Source organism: Gymnoscopelus microlampas (genome assembly GCF_963454915.1).
Source record: "Gymnoscopelus microlampas genome assembly, chromosome: 19".
NCBI lineage: Eukaryota > Metazoa > Chordata > Actinopteri > Myctophiformes > Myctophidae > Gymnoscopelus > Gymnoscopelus microlampas.
Window position 1 is genome coordinate 2,321,665 of NC_139956.1, and position 18,779 is coordinate 2,340,443.

An 18,779-nucleotide genomic window follows, 5' to 3' on the forward strand; every position below is an offset into this window, starting at 1 on the left:
TTGCATTTCCTTATAGGACAAATGTTTTCTTCTGGGGGCCCCTGGAACAAAACACCTTCAGATGGGGGTCCGTGGCCAAATATATATCAATTTGGGGGTCCTTGACATGAAAAGGTTTGAGAACTACTGGCCTAAAGCACTGGTTCTCAAGAATGTTGATATAAAGCACTGAAGAGGAAGTGAGACTAGCAGTTTCCTGTTCCATGAATTGACAGGAAGCACATTGAAGTAACCCCATCACCACCACCACCACGTTCCCATGACGACGGCACAAATGGCAGTTCCTCATGTCATCGACACGGTTTCGTCACATGTCTTGTTTAACATTTAGACAAAAGTTAAAGGGAGACTTCACCCATTTTCAACCTATATATCTTCATATGATTGGTCCTCAATAATGCTCATGATAAAATGGTTGATTCATAAAGCATTGAATGGTTTAGGGCCAGAATAAATTGCTGATCTTGTGTGATATCATGAACCATCCAGACCTTTCAGGTCATCTGGATAAAAGACTTTCTGGGGACAGAAATCACAACTAAACTGGAAAAGCAGCATTTTAATGCACCACATATCTGGAACAAACTACCAGACAAAAGCAGGTCTCCCAAAATGTGCACAGGATTTTATTGTCATATTTTAGTTTTTATTTGAGCTCATTCCTGTGTGATTCTCTATTCTCTCAACTCTTTAATACATATTTGAATTGCATTCATGTAGAACTTGTGTTTATTTAGTCTTAAAGCTCTTAATGTTCTGTGTAGAGCACTTTGAATAAACTTGTCTTACCTTGTCTTACATCAGGGGTGTCAAGCTACCAACCGCAGAGTGGTCCAATCTGGTCTGTGGGATCATTTGGGGAGAAAAATAAAATGTTATTCATTCACATATTCACATCCAGTTAATATCTGTGTGAGTGGCAGCATCTCTCTCTCCCAGCAAAGCTACTGTTGTTTGAACATTGAAAACAATGTTTATAAGCCTACAGCAAGGTCATAATGCTGTAGGCTATATACACCTACTGTACTGATGAATATAAACCTACTGTGAGGTCCTACTGCTATGTATAAACCTACTGTGAGGTAGGAGAGAGGTCCTACTGATGTATATAAACCTACATAGAGGTCCTACTGATGTATTTAACGGTTAGATACATCAGTAGGACCTCTATGTAGGTTTATATACATAATAATAGTAATAATAATGGATTTTATTTATAACACACTTTACATTTACAAGAAATCTCAAAGTGCTACAGAAGGCAATTGCATAAAAACAGAAACATCACACCAATAAAAGAAAACAACAATTAGGAAACTAGAAGAAAACTATTAAAAACATGGGGCATACAGTGGGGCAAAAAAGTATTTAGTCAGCCACCATTGTGCAAGTTCTCCCACTTAAAAAGATGAGAGAGGCCTCTAATTTTCATCATAGTTATACATCAACTATGAGAGACAAAATTAGGAAAAGAAATCCAGAAAATCACATTGTCTGATTTTTAAAGAATTTATTTGCAAATTATGAGGAAAATAAGTATTTGGTCAATAACAAAAGTTCATCTCAATACTTTGTTATATACCCTTTGTTGGCAATGACAGAGGTCAAACGTTTTCTGTAAGTCTTCACAAGGTTACCACACACTGTTGCTGGTATGTTGGCCAATTCCTCCATGCAGATCTCCTCTAGAGCAGTGATGTTTCGGGGCTGCCGCTGGGCAACACAGACTTTCAACTCCCTCCAAAGATTTTCTATGGGGTTGAGATCTGGAGACTGGCTAGGCCACTCCAGGACCTTGAAATGCTTCTTACGAAGCCACTCCTTCGTTGTCCGGGCGGTGTGTTTGGGATCATGGTCATGCTGAAAGACCTAGCCACGTTTCATCTTCAATGCCCTTGCTGATGGAAGGAGGTTTTCACTCAAAATCTCACGATACATGGCCCCATTCATTATTCCCTTTACACGGATCAGTCGTCCTGGTCCCTTTGCAGAAAAACAGCCCCAAAGCATTATGTTTCCACCCCCATGCTTCACAGTAGGTATGGTGTTCTTTGGTTGCAACTCAGCATTCTTTCTCCTCCAAACACGAGAAGTTGAGTTTCTACCAAAAAGTTCTATTTTGGTTTCATCTGACCATATGACATTCTCCCAATCCTCTTCTGGATCATCCAAATGCTCTCTAGCAAACCTCAGACGGGCCTGGACATCTACTGGCTTAAGCAGGGGGCCACGTCTGGCACTACAGGATTTGAGTCCCTGGCGGCGTAGTGTGTTACTGATGGTAGCCTTTGTTACTTTGGTCCCAGCTCTCTGCAGGTCATTCACTAAGTCCCCCCGTGTGGTTCTGGGATTTTTGCTCACCGTTCTTAAATAAAAAAAATAAAAAAATGATCCTACGGGGTGAGATCTTGCGTGGAGGAATGGGCCAACATACCAGCAACAGTGTGTGGTAACCTTGTGAAGACTTACAGAAAACGTTTGACCTCTGCCATTGCCAACAAAGGGTATATAACAAAGTATTGAGATGAACTTTTGTTATTGACCAAATACTTATTTTCCTCATAATTTGCAAATAAATTCTGTAAAAATCAGACAATGTGATTTTCTGGATTTCTTTTCCTAATTCTGTCTCTCATAGTTGATGTATAACTATGATGAAAATTACAGGCCTCTCTCATCTTTTTAAGTGGGAGAACTTGCACAATGGTGGCTGACTTAATACTTTTTTGCCCCACTGTAAAGCCTAGAGGTAAAACCAGCTAAGAAAATTCTTTGCTAAAAAGGTAAGTCTTTAGTCCTCTCTTAAAGGAATCAACTGACTGTGATGTTCTCAGGTGGACAGGGAGTGCGTTCCACAGTTCAGGAGCGGCCGAGCAGAAAGCCCGGTCGCCCATGGTGCGAAGATTTGCCTTGTGGGTTTTGAGGAGGTATGTGTTTGCAGAGCGGGTGTTGAGGGTTTTAGAGGGACTAATTCCTTGAGGTAGGAAGGAGCGTTGCCGTGGATGCACTGATGTGTCAGCCGGGAGACCTTGTTTTCGGTTCTGAAGGAGACGGGGAGCCAGTGGAGTGAACGGAGGATGGGTGTGATGTGTTCATGTTTACGCACTCTCATCAGGATCCTAGCCGCGCTGTTTTGTATACTGGAGCCTTTGGAGGCTCTTGCTAGGGATCCCGATGAGAAGTGCGTTACAGTAGTCCAACCTGGAGGAGACGAAGGCGTGGACAAGTTTCTCTGAATCAGCTAGTGTGAGTGTGGGGCGGAGTTTTGAAATGTTTCGGAGGTGGAAGAATGATGTAGGCTGTAGGTTAGAGTTAGGGTTAGATCATAACCTAGGGTTAGATCCTAGGGTTAGATCATAACCTACAGAGAGGTCCTACTGATGTATATAAACCTACATAGAGGTCCTACTGCTGTATATAAACCTACAGAGAGGGTATCACTTACAGGTTGTTTCCACAGTGTGTCAGCGCTGAACTGAAGACCATGAGGGACAGAGAATCAGGGACCTTGCAGAAGATGTTAACAGTCAACTGAAAGACAAAACAAATCATTCAATATAGAGTAAACACATTCCAGTCCTAGAGATCACTATGTAAGAATGTTAACCATCAACTTCTGTGTCTTGAGGCCAAATTAGCCTTGCGTGGCCAGACTATACCACTGTGTGGGCAATTTAGTTTCATCTGGTCCCAGGCTAAGGCCAAATTCACACACACATGCGCACACTTTCAGGAGTGTCTTGACTCGTGAATGTAGTTAAAATGAACAAAGAGCCACAACTTTACAAACTGAGTGTCTTTGTTCTCAACCCATTTCATAACTTGTAAGCAGCTGACAACATAAGGTTAGATGATCAAAATGTCTTCTTTGAATAAACATCACCTGTTACTAGGCAGACATAGCTGTGAACACTGTGTGTTCACACACACACACACACACACACACACACACACACACACACACACACACACACACACACACACACACACACACAGTGTGTGTTTCCAGGCAGGAGATCCCTGAAACCTTTGGGGACTTTTTGAACGGGCTTTACACAGAAGCATCAATTATAAAGCTGTGCGTCTACCCACTGCGACTGAGAAACAATACTTCAGAACAATACTTCAGAGCAAAGTAACCTTGTTAGCAGGCAGTGGCCTTTGGCAGTTTATTTTTTTTTGCTCAGTTTAAGATGGGATTACAATGTGTAGCCTACTTATTGTGTATTTAAAATACTATATAAGAAGGTTTCATGCTGGTCTGGTCAGATTTACAAATGCCCTAATTTAGTTAATTTTTGTTCTAAAATAATTTAGAATTTATATATATATTTTTTTTTAAACAGAAGGTTCCATTCAGCCTTAAATACAGGCCAGTCTAAATGTGCTAGCTCCAAAAAAATTATAGATAATAAACTGACCCAGGGTGAAGATCGGCTGTTGAAGGGAGTTTCAAGCAACCCCTGTTCACTCAGCCGATCGTCAGCCACAGAGTAGATCTGACACCAAATATGTTTCCTCTCAAAATAGAGAAATGTACTATTTTTTTGTTTACCTTCCTTCACGTGGAGCCATGCAGATGGCATCTGAACGAGGTGCTGTAGAAAAAGCCTGCCGATGCGCTCGTGTACGGTCTTACGGAACTTCCCCAGACAGGAGTGCGTGTATGTGTGTGCGTAGGTGACTGTTTGAGATGGCGAATGTTCGAGAAGTGAGTGTGTCTGTATGTGGCTGTTTCCTGTTTCAACAGCCAACCACATGCAGCCACAAATCTGATGATTCATGTTTGCATGTGTGCATGTAACCTTTGGTAAAATCTCTCAAAATATGATTACTTTCTGAATAAGTTATATCAATAATCGGTCAGAAATACATACTGTATGTCACGTGCGGGTGCAGCTCACATACAGGAAAATTAAAACCACAAACGGCCTCTTCCTGTTGCAAAGACTGCTGTGCTGAGTCACTAGAACACTTGCAACTTGCAAGTGTTCTAGTGACTCAGCAGTCATTTCAACCAGTCAATACCAACTGTAGGTTCTTCTATATTGCTTCTTTAGGCAAATCAAGTGATAATATCATTTTAAGCTTATATCCGACCTAGTTCAACATACATTGCATAAATTCCCATTCTGTCTGAAGTTCTCCTTTAACGTCTAATACACCAGACTAGAGTTAGGGTGGGTATACACACTGTAGGATATTTGGTCCGATTATGCTGTCGGGGCGATCGCCGACAAAACCTCCCGATCTGATGCATCATCGGGCTTTGATCGGCAACATATTGCTCGCTGTGTGTGAATTGCTCTGCTCGAGAGGATCTACCCACGATAATAGTGCTCGGCGATGCGTTCCTGAGTGTTTCTAGATATCTAGCAGGTTTGTATTTGGTTCTGTCGCCAACCGGATATCATACAGTATCATACAGTATGAACGGTGTTGCGATCAATCTGCAAGGAGATCAGCACCACAGCCAATGAGAGCACATTACAGCCACCGTGGCTATACACGAATCCACGGAGCGCTGCCCTGCGCGCAGCCATTGCTGCGGGGTCAACGCTACGCGGACACGACACCGCAGCAATGGCCGCCTACAGGCAGCTACATGCAGCGCGTCTGTGGATTTGTCTATAGGGGAGGGTCGCAGGACCTGATCACAACAAACAGTCCCTACCGCAATATTACCGTCCAGTCCTGTATTAAGTTAAACATTATAAAACAAAATGAGAGAGAGAGGACGAGCTCTGTGTGTTTGTCTGTATGTGTGTGTGCAGCGTGTGTCTGAAGTTCTGAACAGCGTTGCCAGATTTTGTGGGAGAAATAAGCAACCAGGTCTATGAAAACAGGCCCAACAAAACTATAGGCCACTATAAACCTATATACAGATATGGATATTTGAAAATAGCCGATCTACAAGCTCACAACTCGTCGGAGCTATTTCCGAAGAAAAATCTTGAAAATTGTGGAATATTTTCCTAATCCACACAAATCTGGTATGGGGGTCTATGGCACAACATATTTTCAGAAGGGGGGGGGTCTGCGGACAAATACATGTTGTTTAAACCACTGGTTTAGGAACCAAGGCCAAATAAGCAATTACACAAATAAGCCCAAAAAAACACAACCCGCAACAACCAATATTTTACTGCTGTGTATAAACCTACTGTAAGGTCCTACTGCTATGTATAAACCTACTGTAAGGTCCTACTGCTGTGTATAAACCTACTGTAAGGTCCTACTGCTGTGTATAAACCTACTGTAAGGTCCTACTGCTGTGTATAAACCTACTGTAAGGTCCTACTGCTGTGTATAAACCTACTGTAAGGTCCTACTGCTATGTATAAACCTGCTGTAAGGTCCTACTGCTGTGTATAAACCTACTGTAAGGTCCTACTGCTGTATATAAACCTACTGTAAGGTCCTACTGCTGTGTATAAACCTACTGTAAGGTCCTACTGCTATGTATAAACCTGCTGTAAGGTCCTACTGCTGTGTATAAACCTACTGTAAGGTCCTACTGCTATGTATAAACCTGCTGTAAGGTCCTACTGCTGTATATAAACCTACTGTAAGGTCCTACTGCTGTATATAAACCTACTGTGAGGTCCTACTGCTGTATATAAATATACTGTAAGGTCCTACTGCTATGTATAAACCTGCTGTAAGGTCCTACTGCTGTATACATATAAACCTACATAGAGGTCCTATTGATGTGTATAAACCTACATAGAGGTCCTATTGATGTGTATAAACCTACTGTGAGGTCCTATTGATGTGTATAAACCTACTGTGAGGTCCTACTGCTGTGTATAAACATGCTGTGAGGTCCTATTGATGTGTATAAACCTACAGAGAGGGTATCACTTACAGTAGGTTGTGTGTCAGCGCTGAACTGAAGACCATGAGGGACAGAGAATCAGGGACCTTGCAGGAGATGTTAACAGTCAACTGAAAGACAAAACAAATCATTCAATATGGAGTTATTAAAAGTATCTCTTGGCATCAAAATATATTTAAACTAGAAAATGTGCTCCTCGGAGCACAGGTCTCCGCTAGTACTGTTCCTGATTAATCCTGTCTTACCTATTTATATTACATATTGTCACGTGTCACTTGACCAATGTTAGCTTGGCTGATGGAAGCTCACTTCAAAAAATATAAATGATTTTTTGAAGCACATTTGCTATTTATAGGACTTTATGTCATCATGCGTCTCGCTAGCCAATCAAAGCATTGGTGACAACATATTGTCACGTGTCACGTGAAGCTTGACCAATGTTAGCTTGGCTGAGATGGACGGACGCACGGAAGGACGGAGACGAAAACATACTCTCCACCTCTGTAATCTCCGTGTGTCCGGTAATTGTCTCCACCTCTGAGACAATTACCAAAAGTAAAAGTACTCATTGTGCAGAATGTCCCATTTCACAAGTTCAAAATGTGTCTTTTGAAAATAGCAGATCTACAAGCTCAAAATGTGTTGCATCTCGACACATTGTGAGCTTGTAGATCTGCTATTTTCAAATGGCGCGTGTCTCTATGTGACCAGCTAATGTCCGGCACCATTGGGCTGATGGCAGTGCAACTGTGCACGCACTCTCTCTGGATGCCAGAACAGAACCTGAAGATAGAATATGGAGAACACATTCCAGTCCTAGAGATCACTATTGTAAGAATGTTAGCCATAAACTTCTGTGTGTTGAGGTCAAATACCATGACTGACTGACTGACTGACTGACTGACTGACTGACTGACTGACTCTCACACACACACACACACACACACCGAGAGAGGAGTGAGCTTGAACACAGCTTCTGACCCGTTATGACCCGTTGTGAAAATAGCCGATCTACATTGGCTTGTAGATCGGCTATTTTCACTATTTTATGAGGCGCCGCGCAAGATAGGGCCCCTGATCTCGTGCCGTGAGAATGCAGATCTCACAATAGCAACAGTAATCACAGTCGTGAGATCTAACATCAGACAGCGCCGACTTACATTTAGGAGACCATTTTGTGTATGGTTTGGCTCCCACATGTTTAAAGAATGTGTGTGCACGTTTAAAGAATGTGTGTGCACGTTTGTGTGACATAATTCAAAACATCTGCAGTGAACATGACTAACACACACATTCATGGCATATTTGACTGGCAACTATTTCACTGTCTGTCTGTTCAACTCATTAATAACATTATAGGTAACTCACATGATATGGACAACCTGAACTGTCTGGACATATAGGCTCAGGTTGATATTCACAAACTGTTTTGACATTTCAGCATGTTCTCTTAAACAGTCGACATTTGGTTCTACAAATCTCTGTTCTAGAACCCTATGTGGAGGGAATAATGGATTGATTTACCATTTCATAAGATAAGTGTCTCCTGTGTTAATGCTAGCTGTGTGGATGAGGGCTTTTTCTAAGCATTCTAAATCCACTGGGAGACAAACTTAATACAGTAATTGTCTCATAATAATGGAGCACACTGTTTCACTGTGCCGTGTGAAAAACAATCTTCAATGCTTCTACTGTTTCCACTCCACTCGCACGCACGTGCGTAAGCACACACTTGTGGCTTTTTTTAGTACGTACGTCATAGAGTAGGTGCACCTTACACCTCAATGATGTATACTGGTCACAACAAAAGCCAGGTGCAGAATAGCCATGGTTCACATGATGCTCGTCTGCCACAAGCGTCATGGAACCGAGAGTTCCTGGTTTTCGATTTACATTAAATGAGTTACATTGCCAACTCTCACTCTCACATGTACATAAACGTTCAGATTTCAAATATAAAGTGCTTACCCATGAGCCACGGATGTTACAAGTTGATCCGACCCGCGATAAGTACCCGTATCTCCCGTATTGTTCAATAAAAAGCATTTTAATCCGATCGCCGGCCATTTTCTCAAAATGTTCTCTGATGCTTTCAACTATGCGACACTAATGGTTGGGAGGTGTATTGCACTCTGATACATTACCACGAAAAAAAATGGCCGGCGATGGGATTAAAATGCTTTTTATTGAACAATACGGGAGATACGGGTACTTATCGCGGTAAGGATCGCCTTGTAACATCCGTGGCACTTGGGTAACTAAGCACTTTATATTTGAAACCTGAACGTTTATGTACATGTGAGAGTTGGCAATGTCAAAAAATCGAAAACCAGGAACTCTGGGCTCCATGACTGTCATGTTTCAGGGCTAGGTGCAGAATAAACTACACTACACACTAAACAACTAACAAACTAGTTGCATGGCAGCACAAGAACAACAACAACCCCATGTTAGCCTGAATAACCAAAACAGCTCAGCGACAGTTTTACAAAGAACAACAGGATTCGCTATAACATGTCCTGCATGCATAAGTAATTTAAGTAGGTTGTTAACTGCAAACTCAGCACACTGCTAAAGTAGAACAGTGTTTTCCGCGGAGCTCAGATCCCCACCAGGCCGGGTTGCCTAACCAGGGTCCACAACATTTTGATGGCTGTCAAGCCAATTGGAATGGAATCTGGAAATAACACCTGTTATAGCGCCACCATGAGTCCGTTTTGAAAGATCTGGGGTGATTGTTCCTTGGTCTACTGGCAGTGTGTGTGGAACGTTTCATGGCACGATTAGGGGCATTTTGTGCAAAAAGGGCCTGGTGTGTTGCTACTGCAACCTCTCAAGTCATGGTACTGTAATGTTTGCACATGTAAAGTACCTAGATACTGAAGATAGACAGCTAGACGTAATCTGAAACGGCCAATTCCTGCTTATCAGTTGTTTACCCTGTATCAGGCAGCTGTCACAAGGAGGCACACAGGCACAATAAACATTGAACAGACGCCAACCTCTTTTATTGAGGTTATCTAAAAGAGCACAGTGTACGTTTCTGACTGTGCAATAAATGTGGGCTGTTATCGCAAGGCTGTCAATCATTGACAGCCTGTAAACCAACACACAACATAGTCTGCAAGTAATCAGAAAATGTGTGATATGTGAATGCATGACCTAACCAATGACACTAAATGTATCACAATTTAATTGACAATAATAATAAGGGTATTAATAAGGGTAATAATAATAATAATAATAATAATAATGATAATAATAATAATAATAACAATAATACAATGTAAGATAATTGGAAATTCGGCTTTTTTGAACTTTTCGTAGGTCTAAGATTTCATTGGCTTCCTTCTATGAACCAAGGAACTTGGAAATGCCAGGCATGTGCCACTGACGTAGCCTGGTAACCCTCCCCCCCCCTTCGGAAATCTCATTTGTATTTGATTTCAGGAGTTAAAATCAAATACAAATGAGATTTCCGGAGGGGGGGGTTTACCAGGCTACCACTGACGCGGATGGGAGGCAAACTGGAACCGGAAGTTCAATGGAACTTATGAACAAACTATATGTTTTTGAATGACTGCGATAATCAGATAATTGTTTCAGGAAAGTAAAAGAAGACACGCCAACACCTCAAGCATTACATGGCAATTCTAGCATTCTTTAAAATGTCATATACCACATGGCACCACAACTGACATTCTTTAAAATATACCACCTCACTTTTGTCATTAACTAAGTCATATTGTTTTAGAATGGTCTTATATTCATATTTTGCTAAATATGTTGGTTGTTACATCATGAACACCACAGAGAGAGAGAGGGGGGGGGGGGGGGGTAAGCACGGGAGGGCTAATACAGTAACCGTTGCAGAAAGCAGAAGTGAAAAAGTGCTCCTTTGTTGTTTGTATTACATTTAGCCAAACTTTTATCGAGGAAACCAAATGGTTCTAGTATAAAGCATTAACATACTTACCCTAAATTAATATTTAGAAGACCAGCCTAGAGTGATTAATGCTGTATATACAACACAGTATATTAACCTTTTATTTCATCTGTCATCTGTAAAATGGCGTTCAGACTGTTCAGTTCACCGCTTAGTTGTGCAGTCTCAAAATGGCTTACTGTGTCAACCAGTGATGGTGGTGGGGTGGGGTATCTGGAATTTTATTTCTACATTTTAAAAAAAGATTTTTACTGTGCTGTATGTTTTACAACATGTACTTTCATGATTTGATATGAGTCAAAACACTTTTCTTGTGGTCATAGTTCAGATCACAGATCATAGTTCAATAATTCAGGCCCCAGGCCGTCTTGAGGTTCTCAATGTTTTGTGTAAAGGACTTTGAATTGTCTTGCTGTTTGCGAAGTGGTCCAGTCTGGCCTGTGTGATCATTTGGGGTGAAAAAAAGTAGCAAAAGAAAATTACATTCATTAAAATATTCATATCCCGTTATTATCTTCTCTCTCTCTCTGTGTGTGTGTGTGTGTGTGTGTGTGTGTGTGTGTGTGTGTGTGTGTGTGTGTGTGTGTGTGTGTGTGTGTGTGTGTGTGTGTGTGTGTGTGTGTGTGTGTGTGTGTGTGTGTGTGTGTGTGTGTGTGTGTGTGTGTGTGTGTGTACCAGCAGCTGCTGCTATGTAAACATTGAAAACCATGGAGACAGCAGGTAACCACCAGTGGTGGAAAGTAACTATACATTTACTTAAGTACTGTACAATTTTGATTTGTAATTTACTGGAGTATTTCCAATTTGCAGTACTTTTACTTCTACTCCACTACATCTCGGATCCAAATATTTTACTTTTACTCCACTACAATTATTTGAAAACTTTTTCAGACTTTTCAGATATAAATTATAAAACATACATTAACCACTTTAGCCTTATTTTATACCTAGGCTATTTGAAAATAGCAGATCTACAAGCTCACAACGCGTCGCAGCTTGTAGATCTGCTAATTTCAAACATGTTAGTACTTTTACTTTTACTTAAGTACATTTTGATACCAATACTTTTGTACTTTTAGTCAAGAAAATGTAGAATTCTGGACTTTTACTTATATATAACAATAACAGAGTATTTCTATATTGCAGTATTGATACTTTTGCTATAAGTAAAGCATTTGAGTACTTTTTCCACCACTGGTAACCACCGCAGTGTGTATAAACTTACAGTGAGGGTCCCACGTACATCCTCTCCCCCTGGGTGTCAGCGCTGTACTGAAGACCACGAGGAAGACAGAATCAGGGACCTTCCAGGCGATCGTTTTCAGTCAACTAAAAGACAAAGTCAGATAGTCATCAGATTACATTACAGTCATTTAGCAGACGCTCTTATCCAAAGCGACTTACAATAAGTGCATTCAACATAGGTAGGCAACAAAACTACTAATCACCAGAAGTCTGAAGTGCATTCTCTTCTAAAACAAGCAACTAAGAGTATACCTAGCACTGAGATATAAGTGTAATATATCAGCTACCTACTTTGTTAAACAGATGAGACAAGATAGGAAAATCAAATGAGCAAGAGCTACACAACTAAACAATGTCAACACAACTACACTACAAAACACAACTACACAATATCAACACAACTACACTACAAAAACACAACTACTAAAACACAACTATACACCACTAATCATCACACAATTACACAACATAAACACGACTCACAACACTGACACATCAACCAAGTCCAAGTGTCGCCTATAGGCACCCATTGCCTCATACAGTACTATGCCTATGTACACAAACAGCCAAAGTGTTTCTGCAGAGTCTTGTACTGTAGCCTACGTGCCTTGCTCATGAGTAGCAACCCTCCAAGAACAAATTAAAACACTTCTAGGAGCACGGCTCAAAAGTATTATTATGTGAAGAGAAAACACTTAAAGTCTTTTCATTGTTTTATTTTCCTCACCCGGAGGAACTACCGACGTGTTGTGACTCCTGCATTCTACCTCTGACTGGCTGAGTGGAAACACATGAGGTTTATTTGAAACAGACATTTTGTTTGAGCCATATCATGTACAGGCCACAGGTGTGTGTGTGTGTGTGTGTGTGTGTGTGTGTGTGTGTGTGTGTGTGTGTGTGTGTGTGTGTGTGTGTGTGTGTGTGTGTGTGTGTGTGTGTGTGTGTGTGTGTGTGTGTGTGTGTGTGTGTGCGCGCGCGCGCGCGTGCGTGTGGTTTATAAGGGAGTGGTATATAGTATATACAGTGGTATATACAGTAAACAGCAGAGGTGTAAAGTACACATATTCATACTGAACCATGTCAGTAACAGGCGTTGGGTTCCGTACAGTCATGTCCACAGACCACCTCTAAGCCTCAGAGTGATTATATGATGATTAAGGGTTCCTTTAACTTCTAATACACCAGACTAGAGATTCATAGATGACACACACACACACACACACACACACACACACACACACACACACACACACACACACACACACACACACACACACACACACACACACACACACACACACACACACACACACACACACACACACACACACACACACACACACACACACACACACACACATATCTAACCTGACATGACATGCAACTCACAGTAAATAGCTGTGAACTTGAGCGTCTGCCCACAGTGCCCAGAGCATCTGATCTGGGGATCTGCCTGATCTGTCAGTCATACAGAAGGACGCCAATACCTTACCACCTCCCCGTTAAAAGACACCTCCCCCTCTGATAGCGTCCTCAACTTGATATTGTTGTCAACAAAGAGAAGCATGTCTACACTAAGGCTGCAACTAACGATTAATTCCATAATCGATGAATCGGGCGATTATTTAAACGATTAATCGATTAATCGGATTATCGCACTTATTAAGCAATTACCTTATAATTTTGAAGTTTTAGGCATGTTCTATCTAAAAATAAAGACAATACAGATGAATAATTAATTTATATCAATCAATTTGTAGTTTTGTAGAAATATTAGACCTTAATTGTCGAATGTTTAAGCATGTTCTAATCATGTATACTTTAATTTACTTAACACTTTCCAATTTCTTTTTTTTTTTTTTACATTTTGGATAAAATAGCCAATTTTACATTGAATTAATTACATTCCATTATCGATTAATCGATTATCGATTAATCGATTATCAAATTAGTTGGCAACTAATTTAGTAATCGATTATTAATCGATTAATCGATTAGTTGTTGCAGCCTTAGTCTACACACGTTTAAAGCATGTGTGTGCAGACAATCAACCTCTTTTGACATTTCAACATGTTCTCATAACCCTTGAAATTTGGTTCTAAAAATCTCCCCCACGGCTCACTATGGCTATGCGTTCTGTAAAGCCACTGTGAGACAAAGTGTCAACATTTATAGAGAGAGAAGTGAGCTTGAACACAGCTTATTTATCCCCTTTATAATATCGCAGACCGTTTTCAACAAGGCATTTTTCAGAAACAAATCAGGGGCCCCAGCAACACACTAGGGGCCCTATCTGCGTGGTTCCTTATCACCTTATGCCTTAAAATAGTGAAAATAGCCGATCTACATTGACATGTTGTGAGCTTGTAGATCGGCTATTTTCACTATTCTATGAGGCGCCGCGCGAGTTAGGGCCCCTGATCTCGTGCCGTGAGAATGCAGATCTCACGATAGCAACAGTAATCACAGTCTTGAGATCTAACATCAGACATGTAGGCTCATGTAGGAGACCATTTTGTGTATGGGTTTGGCTCCCACATGTGCACGTTTGTGTGAAATAATTCAAAACATCTGCAGTGAACATGACTAACACTTCATGTCATATTTCATACTCATTAACATTATAACTCACACAATATGGACAACCTGGACTGTCTGGAGATATAGGTTCAGGTTGATTTGATATTCACAAACGCACACACACACACACACACTCACACACACAGGTGGCTGTCAGCTAGAGAATGACATCTTTTTTTAACACGTACGTCGTAGAGTAGGTGCACCCTACACCTCAATGATTTATACCATTGAGGTGGCACATGATGCCCAGCCCGTACGGGCTTATAAGACACTCACACAATGTACATACTTTACACCAAGATACACCACAAATAGAATACATAAACATTTTGATTGTCCAAGTCGTGGGTTACATCGTCCTCCACCTCAACTGCCATGCTTTCTCTTTGAATTTTACAAAAACAAAAACTTCCTTATTGAACAGCCAACTTAACATATAACATTCAGACATCCAAAACAAATCTGGATTCTTATCCTGCATTTTTTCAAATAAAGAATTTCGTACATCATTGTACAGTGGACAGTGAAAAACAAAATGAACCTCATCCTCCACAACTCCCAGGTCACAAAGAACACACAATCGCTGCTCCTCAGGAATGCCAGTATATCTACCCACCTCAACTGCCAGAGGTAATACACCAGATCTTAACTGGGCACAGAGAGACCTCTGTCCTCTCTTAAGATTGAATGCAACATAAGGTTCAGTTATATAATTATCTTTATATTGAACATAATTTTTTAACTTTGCTTTTTTCCAAATGTCCACCCTCCATTGCTCCTGATGTAACACTGACAATTTATGTTTGACCTTATTTATGTTACAATGAAGGTTGTTCATAAAAAATGCATTTAAATCAGAAAGTGAAAATATTGAAGAGACCTCTCTTATCCATGGATGATTACATCTTCTATTCCAATTAAATATACTTTTCGTAAGCCTCTCTTCTGGCAGTTACTGGCAGAGTTGCATGGCAGCACAAGAACTACAACAACAAAAGCCCATGTTAGCCTAAACGACCAAAACCAAAAAAGCACAGCGGCAGTTTTACAAAGAAAAAAAAGATTTGCCATTACATGTCCTGCATGCATAAGTAAGTAGGTTGTTAACTGCACACTCAGCACACTGCTAAAGTAGAAAAGTGTGCTCTGTGGAGTTGCTTAACCAGGGCCCACAAAACTTGGAAGGCTGTCATAGCCAATTGGAATGGAATATAGCACCCGTTATAGCGACAACATGAGTCAGATTTGAAAAAATCTGGGGTGATTGTTCCTTTGCCTACTGGCAGTGTGTGTGCAACGTTTCATGGTATGATTAGGGGCATTTTGTGCAAAAAGGGCCAACTACAGAATATCAACACAACAACAACACAACTACACAATATCATCACAACTACACAAACACAACATCTACACAGCAACAACACATCTACACAGCAACAACACAACTACACTATATCAACACAACTACACTATGCAAACACAAGTAAAACTACACAGCAACAACACACCTACACAATATCAACATTACACAAACAACTGCACAGCACCAACACACCTACACAATTTAAACGCAACTACAAAAACACAACTACAAAATATCAACACAACTGCACTACAAAAACACAACTACACAATAACACAACTACACTACACACGTGTAGTGTGTAGGCTAGACACCCATTGGCATTGTCTCATAAAGTGCCTATGTACACAAATGTGTGTGTGTGTGTGGGTGTGTGTGTGTGTGTGTGTGTGTGTGTGTGTGTGTGTGTGTGTGTGTGTGTGTGTGTGTGTGTGTGTGTGTGTGTGTGTATATACAGTAAACAGCTGTCAGTAACGGGCGTTCGGTTCAGTCATGTCCTCAGACCACCTCTGAGCCTCAGAGTGATTATATGATGATAAGGTTACAAATGGCTTAAAGGGGAAATCCACTCAACATGATGAGTCATCATGTTGTAATTTGCAATGTTAAACCCACAATCAATCCTCCAGTTCAAGGCAACACAGAAAGGGGGGAACTTTTTTCTTATTTCCACACAACTCCTTTATGCTATATTAATGACATAGTTAAATATTGAAAATGGGTGGATTTCCCCTTTAAGGTCTCCTTTAACTTCTAACACACCAGACTAGAGCTTCATAGATAGGAGCGCGCACGAACACACACACACACACACACACACACACACACACACACACACACACACACACACACACACACACACACACACACACACACACACACACACACACACACACACACACACACACACGATGAAAACATGAATACAAATTGTGTCATTCTTTAGTGCTGGATTTGTGCTGCATTGTGCCGTATTTTTTTTTATTTGTGCTGGTATAATTTTTTAATATCAATATTTATCTGGTTTTGAGCTTTGCTGAGCCCTCGTCTGCCCTAAATGTAATTCCTGGGGACGCCACTGGGTGCTGGGCTCAGCAAAGCTCAAAACCATATACAAAAAATAAATAAATAGCACAATTGTTGATTTCAACGGCACAAATCAGAGCACAATGAGCACTAAAGAATGATACCAGCACAAATTCTAAAATTTACGGCACAATGCAGCACAAATCCAACACTAAAGAATGACAGCATTTGTATTCATATTTTCATCATATGGGGTGCTAACTTCATTGAGGTCTTGAACCTAACAAAGAAAAGCATTCATGCCTCTTATATATACTGCGTACTGTTGTTGCACGCCAACAATAGCTGATCTACAAGCTCACAATGTGTTGCAGCTTGTCATGTTGTCAGCTTGTAGATCTGCTTCCCTCCAATGCAACGTAGCCACAGTAACACAAACAAAAGAAACCAGTTTTATTTTTACTTTTACAATTTAATATGGAGCAATGTCCAGCTAAGCACAATGACACACGGGATAACGAATGTAGCCAGAGCTCTGCCACTCATTCATTACCAGACTTGACTATATTAAACCTAACCAAAGTGTACACATAGTCACTCACCTATGATGCACTGTGGTGTTGCGTCACAATGGAGTCTGAGAGCAAACTCTGCTCCCTCCTGCACCACTCTCACACACACACACACACACACACACACACACACACACACACACACACACACACACACACACACACACACACACACACACACACACACACACACACACACACACACACACACACCTGTGTGATGTCATTATGCCACTCCCCTCATCGCCCAACTGCCTGCGGGTACTTTTCCTACACCACTCCCCTCTGAAAGAGAGAGAGAGAGAGAGAGAGAGAGAGAGTGAGAGTGTGAGTGAGTGAGACCTTTTCTACACCTACAATTGTTTGCATTTTCCCCTGAAAGAAGTGTCAGGTAACTGAAGGACTCGCCTTCGAAAATGGCAGATCTACAAGTTCACCACGAGGTGCGATGCAACGAGCTGTGAGCTTGTAGATCGAGGCTGTTTTAGGCGTGTGTGACACCATTGTATGATGAAGCATAAATTGGGCTTTTAAAGTGGCAGTACTCTGTATTGCCTTGTCTGTGAGAAGTTGTGATTAATTATTGGCCATAGTACTACCAATAATAAAAAACTACTAAGCAGGGGCTAAACAGTAGAAGGCAGAAGACAATGTCCATGTAAAGTTTTGTAATGAAATGACACTCAATAATTTAATGAATGTCTATGTACAAAATGATTTTGATTTTACAGTTGGCCCGCCTCTGTATTTTAGCTACAGTCAGTATGGGAACCAGCACAGACAGAGAAGGGAGTGAAACGAGTCCCAACGTTCCATCTAAGTTATGTAAAGACTGTAAACAAACAATGGATTATCATCAGGCTGACTTAATGACAGGCGCCACACCCAAGCTTCATCCCACATGAGAACAAGTTAAAATGCCTGCATTGTCTTTCGTACATACCATGAATTCATACAGTATAGTGACTGTATGAATGAATGGTAACAGGAAAGGTGGGCACCAGAACACTCTGCACACTAAGGAAAACTGGGCACCTTGGAAGAGTGGAAACTTTGGGGGGGGGGCTGGGAAGACTGGGCACTAGAGAACAGTGGGCACCAGGAAGACTGGGCACCGGGAAAGCTGGGCAGTAGGAAGAGTGGGCACTAGGGAAATGTGGGCACCCGAAAGATTGCAAATTCCAAATGCAAATGACCCACCGTCAT

The 18,779-nt window shown here is 41.1% G+C and overlaps 1 protein-coding gene across 10 annotated transcripts in view; it reads right to left on the bottom strand.

Moving 5' to 3' along the window:
* Window positions 1–18,779, bottom strand: part of LOC311034799 (NACHT, LRR and PYD domains-containing protein 12-like) — a 136,470-nt gene that overhangs the window by 83,583 nt on the left and 34,108 nt on the right. For 4 of the 10 annotated variants that reach the window (XM_084042801.1, XM_084042792.1, XM_084042791.1 and 1 more), the window contains exons 1-5: window positions 17,787–17,843; window positions 12,010–12,113; window positions 6,869–6,948; window positions 3,446–3,531; window positions 790–843 (exon numbers count right to left, since the gene is read on the bottom strand). The exons of the other annotated variants lie outside the window; for them this stretch is intronic. The gene's annotated coding sequence lies outside the window, so the exon portion shown is untranslated. Of the gene's footprint in view, window positions 1–789; window positions 844–3,445; window positions 3,532–6,868; window positions 6,949–12,009; window positions 12,114–17,786; window positions 17,844–18,779 lie in introns of those variants that run through there. 10 annotated transcript variants of the gene reach the window in all.